This window comes from Schistocerca gregaria, chromosome 2 (genome assembly GCF_023897955.1).
Source record: "Schistocerca gregaria isolate iqSchGreg1 chromosome 2, iqSchGreg1.2, whole genome shotgun sequence".
In the NCBI taxonomy this organism is placed as follows: Eukaryota; Metazoa; Arthropoda; class Insecta; order Orthoptera; family Acrididae; genus Schistocerca; species Schistocerca gregaria.
Genome location: NC_064921.1, coordinates 906,529,314 through 906,535,326, shown reverse-complemented (window position 1 = coordinate 906,535,326; position 6,013 = coordinate 906,529,314). Strand labels below are relative to the sequence as shown.

The 6,013-nt window shown below is 42.8% G+C and overlaps 1 non-coding gene across 1 annotated transcript; it reads left to right on the top strand.

Moving 5' to 3' along the window:
- Window positions 1–4,895: 4,895 nt before the first annotated feature.
- Window positions 4,896–4,979, top strand: Trnaf-gaa (transfer RNA phenylalanine (anticodon GAA)). Its single transcript is given in 2 exon segments — window positions 4,896–4,935; window positions 4,945–4,979. It is a non-coding gene; the product is annotated as a tRNA-Phe (tRNA).
- Window positions 4,980–6,013: the final 1,034 nt, after the last annotated feature.

Sequence of the window (6,013 nt, the reverse complement as noted above, 5' to 3'; positions counted from 1 at the left end):
GCCATTGATAACATTTTTATAGATAAATCTAAGGAACAAAACCATATCATAAAACCTGTAATAAATGGACTATCAGATCATGACATGCAGCTCGTTGTTTTGAGTGTTAAGTCTAAGCAGATATCAAGACTGCTAAATCTGAGTACAGGAGAGTATTCAATCAACCAAAAATTGAGTGTTTTACAAAACTGCTGAAAGATATGAACTGGAAAGATGTTTGTAGTGCTCATCACATGAATGAAAAATATAACACATTCATGAACAATGTCAGTACCATGTTTGGAAACTGTTCTCCTCTAAAAGTTACTCAAATTAAACAGAAGTCTATAATAAAACTATGGATCACACAAGGAAAAAAGATTTCGTGTAAGACAAAAAGGAAAATGTATCTGTCGACCAAGAATAGCTCCAATGCTGATGATTTAGCTAAATACAAGGAAAGCTATAAAATTTTAAAAAAAAGTAATTCAGCCATCTAAACAAATACACTACGAGAAGAAGATAGCAATGCCAGGGAACAAAATAAAAACAGTATGGGATATAGTGAAAGAGGAGACTGGTAGAACCAGAAAGGAACAGGAGCAAATAGCACTAAGGGTAGATGACACATTAGTAACCGATGGGCATAGTGTGGCAAATCTATTTAACAAGTACTTTATATACATTACTGATAGAATGGGTTTGTCAGGATCAGTAAATAATGCCCTTGAAAATCTGAGACTAGCCTTTACAAGTACTTCAGGTATATGAATATGTCACTCACATCACCATAAGAAATAACTTCCACAATAAAACCTTTAAAAATAAAGCATTCTAGTGGTTACGATGAAATACACTCCTGGAAATGGAAAAAAGAACACATTGACACCGGTGTGTCAGACCCACCATACTTGCTCCGGACACTGCGAGAGGGCTGTACAAGCTATGATCACACGCACGGTACAGAGGACACAGCAGGAACCGCCGTGTTGGCCGTCGAATGGCGCTAGCTGCGCAGCATTTCTGCACCGCCACCGTCAGTGTTAGCCAGTTTGCTGTGGCATACGGAGCTCCATCGCAGTCTTTAACACTCGTAGCATGCCGCGACAGCGTGGACGTGAACCGTATGTGCAGTTGACGGACTTTGATCGAGGACGTATAGTGGGCATGCGGGAGGCCGGGTGGACGTACCGCCGAATTGCTCAACACGTGGGGCGTGAGGTCTCCACAGTACATCGATGTTGTCGCCAGTGGTCGGCGGAAGGTGCACGTGCCCCTCGACCAGGGACCGGACCGCAGCGACGCACGGATAAACGCCAAGACCGTAGGATCCTACGCAGCGCCGTAGGGGACCGCACCGCCACTTCCCAGCAAACTAGGGACACTGTTGCTCCTGGGGTATCAGCGAGGACCATTCGCAACCGTCTCCATGAAGCTGGGCTACGGTCCCGCACACCGTTAGGCCGTCTTCCGCTCACGTCCCAACATCGTGCAGCCCACCTCCAGTGGTGTCGAGACAGGCGTGAATGGAGGGACGAATGGAGACGTGTCGTCTTCAGCGATGAGAGTCGCTTCTGCCTTGGTGCCAATGATGGTCGTATGCGTGTTTGGCCCCGTGCAGGTGAGCGCCACAATCAGGACTGCATACGACCGAGGCACACAGGGCCAACACCCGGCATCATGCTGTGGGGATCGATCTCCTACACTGACCGTACACCTCTGGTGATCGTCGAGGGGACACTGAATAGTGCACAGTACATCCACACCGTCATCGAACCCATCGTTCTACCATTCCTAGACCGGCAAGGGAACTTGCTGTTCCAACAGGACAATGCACGTCCACATGTCTCCTGTGCCACCCAACGTGCTCTAGTAGGTGTAAGTCAACTACCCTGGCCAGCAAGATCTTCGGATCTGTCCCCCATTGAGCATGTTTGGGACTGGATGAAGCGTCGTCTCACGCGGTCTGCACGTCCAGCACGAACGCTGGTCCAACTGAGGCGCCAGGTGGAAATGACATGGCAAGCCGTTCCACAGGACTACATCCAGCATCTCTACGATCGTCTCCATGGGAGAATATCAGCCTGCAAAGCTGCGAAAGGTCGATATATACTGTACTAGTGCCGACATTGTGCATGCTCTGTTGCCTGTGTCTATATGCCTGTGGTTCTGTCAGTGTGATCATGTGATGTATCTGACCCCAGGAATGTGTCAATAAAGTTTCCCCTTCCTGGGACAATGAATTCACGGTGTTCTTATTTCAATTTCCAGGAGTGTATCAACAAAGTTAATTAAGGCATGTTCTTGTGAGTTTAGTACAATACCCGTGTAACCAGTCAATTATAACTGGGACATTTCCTGACTGGCTGAAATAAGCAGATGTTAAGCCTCTATTCAAGAAAGGGGATAAACAGAGGCCATCAAACTACAGACCGATTTCATTTTTGCCAGCATTCTCAAAAATTTTAGAAAAAGTAATTTACAGGCAGCTTCTCAACCATCTGACCACAGATAACATATTATCAAGAACTCATTTTGGATTCCTGAAGAGTTCTGATATCGAAAAGGCTATTTACACATACAGTGATAATGTACTTAATTCATTAAATAACAAGTTACAAGCAGCAGGTATTTTCTGTGATTTGTCAAAGGCATTCAATTGTGTAAACCACAACATCCTTTTAAATTAAATTAGAATTCTATGGTTTCACAGGCAGTGCTGCAAAATGGTTCAAGTCATACCTCGCTAACAGGAAACAAAGGGCGTTAGTGCAAGGGACTAGTGAATTAAGTCATCAGTCATCATCAGAAGGGGAAGAAATTACATGTGGTGTCCCACAAGGAACCATCTTAGGGCCATTGCTTTTTCTTGTGTACATTAATGATCTCTCATCAGTTACACTGCCAGAAGCAGAGTTAGTTTTGTTTCCAGATGACACAAGTATTGCAATAAATAGCATGTCGAATGTAGTTCTAGAAAGATCTGCTCTTGATATTTTCATGGATATTAATAAATGGTTTAAAGCCTGCTTACTGACATTAAACTTCGAAAAGACTCACTATATGCAACTCAGAACCTGTAAGAAGTTTCTACCCAGCATATGCATAAAGTACGAAGAACAGCAGATAGAAGAGGTTGACATTCTTAAATTCCTGGGATTACAACTTGATAATAAATTCAGTTGGGAGCCGCACACCACAGAACTGCAGAAACGCCTTAACAAATCTGTATTTGCAATTCGAGTGTTAGCAGACATAGGCGACATAAAAGTGAAAAAGCTTGCATACTTTGACTACTTTCATTCCATAATGTCATATGGTATAATATTTTGGGGTAACTCTTCAAGTCAAACAAAAGTTTTCAGAGTCCAAAAGCGTGTAATACGTAATATTTGTGGAGTAAACTCACGGACGTCATGTAGAAACCTCTTCGAAGAACTGGGTATACTAAATACTGCCTCTCAATATATTTAATCCTTAATGAAATTTGTCCTAAATAATATATCTCTTTTTCCAACAAACAGCTCAGTTCATACATACAGTACCAAGAACAAAAATGATCTGCACAAGGACTTAAAAGCACTCACCTTAGTTTAAAAAGGGGTCCACTACTCAGGAACACTCATCTTCAATAATTTGCCACCAAACATAAAAAAATTAGTTACAAATAGAGATCACTTTAAAAGGAGCCTGAAGACTTACTAGTGGCCAACTCCTTCTACTCCATTGACGAATTTTTAAGTAGAAACAAATGATGTTTTGTATATATTTATACTATTAGTATTGTTATTTCAGCTTAATATATATATATATAAAATCGTGGCATGTTCCACATCCACGAGGATCTCCTCAACACGGATCTATTGAACGAAAAACTAATCTAATCTAATCTAATCTAAAAAAGTATGTTATGAGTTTTCGTTTAGCCCTAAAGTGAAGAACACATTTATCACGGAGATCATTATCAGGACAGGTAGAAGATTACAGCATGTCCGACCAGGGGTCTAAGATAAACTAAAAGACATGTTTTTGTGTCCCAGTATAGATCATTTGGAGCCAACATAAATGATGTATTCCATTGTAAAATTCTTTCGAACGTCTGAGAATTCCCAGGGAGAAGGATGACACCACTTGACAGCTCCCTCCACAGCCTCTGGTCCATGGTGAACATGGAAACTAACGAACTGTTTCATGTCCTGTCTACAAAGGGCATTTATGACACTGTCTAAAATACTGTTGGGCAGTTTTTTCGTCTCTTTGGTCGGAAGAACTGTCTGAACACTGGCGCGAGAAATACTTGGGACCAAAATTCTGTCCTCAGAAGACGCTTCAAGGTGTTCCAGACCCCAAATCTCCACTGCCAGATTTACTGTTAAATGATGTAACTGCCTGCTTGTTCTCAACTCCAGAAAACACTATTCCTAAAAGGGCCACCATAAAGATCCCACATGCATTAACAATGTTAATGCCCCCCATCACTGGCTGCCCGTGGTGATAACTTCCTGTCGTCTCACAAAAATCAGGTCTTGGATACAAAATCAACATTAAAGTGTAGCCTTGAATACGCAAAATTGTGAGAAACTGACATTAAAATCGACAGATGGTATAGAGAGATCACAATTATGACTTAAGTGTTGGGGGCGGATTTGGTAGCCAAGACCACACAATAAAAACATCCAAACGTGACCCAAGTCACCACAGGGGTTACTCACTCACACAAAGCTGCATGCCTACAAGAAGTATATATGAACATTGTTGACTGTAGTATGATTGATGTGGACCTTGTGGCCGTCGCTAAACAACATCTTTCAAATAAAGAATTACTAAGGTGTTAAAAACGTTGTACAGCTGTATTTTTACTGAGTCATGCAATATTTGGTGTCAGACATGTCCCTAGTTACATTAGAATATCGCTGGCCCGAGTGGCCGAGTGGTTCAAGGCGCTTTAGTCTGAAACCGCTCGACCGCTACGGTCGCAGGTTCGAATCCTGCCTCGGGCATGGATGTATGTGGTGTCCTTAGGTTAGTTAGGTTTAAGTAGTCATAAGTTCCAGGGGACTCATGACCTCAGGTGTTAAGTCCCATATTGGTCAGAGCCATGTGTACCATATTACAATTTCGTTGAATTTCAACTCTTCCCTGCCTCAATGATTTACCCCAGGTTTCAATCATCCATAATAAATACATGGATAATAATTTAAACTTACGAAACACACTCATTATCAAAGTCTAAACAAGCAAGCATTATGTTTCATCTGTTGTGCTTACTCCCTAGGGCAGTGTAATATTGTTTATATTACCTACAATACAGTTGCAAATCACACTTTTCAGCTAGAATTTACATAAATGCTTGATAAATTATCTTCACTAGAGCAACTGTATCAAAAATTAAATTAGGTTCACAAGAAAATATGCAGAATTACATGAAAATCAAAGACATGAAATATCGTATTTCTCCGTCCGCAAGGATCCTTGGGGAAACAATTGACTAAACACATATACAAAAATTGTCTCTGTGTGGCTAGAGTTTCACGACGCTACGAAGTTGCGCCTGAGTGACGGCCACCCTTGACTCGGCTTTTGATGTAGGAGCAGCAAAGGCTGGTTCTGGTCCCTAATTTGGTCCACGGCAGCTTCAGTAAGGCAGGTGGACTGTTGTTGGCATAATTTTAGCCTGGCAGCAACTGGCAGTCTGGCGCACTGTCGGTTGTGATGAACATGACATCTGGTGGGGTCCGGGGGGGGGGGGGGGGGGGGGGATGAGACACTGGTGTGAATGCATGGGCTCAACATTTCCAAGTTACTTAAGGCTGCCTCTACCCTGTCTTGTCTCTTGATCTGGTATCTGAGAGAGTGCATCTCCCTTTGGCCTACGTGGTGAGACAGTGTTGCATTTGGTGTTCAACCCGTCTCCTAGCGGTGATTTCCTCTCTCTCGCTGTGCCAGTGGTAGCTTGTGATATCTCTAGACTCGCCAGTGCCCATCTGTGTCATAGTGCGTGACTGTAGGAACAACTCGTCAGGATCATCGCCTC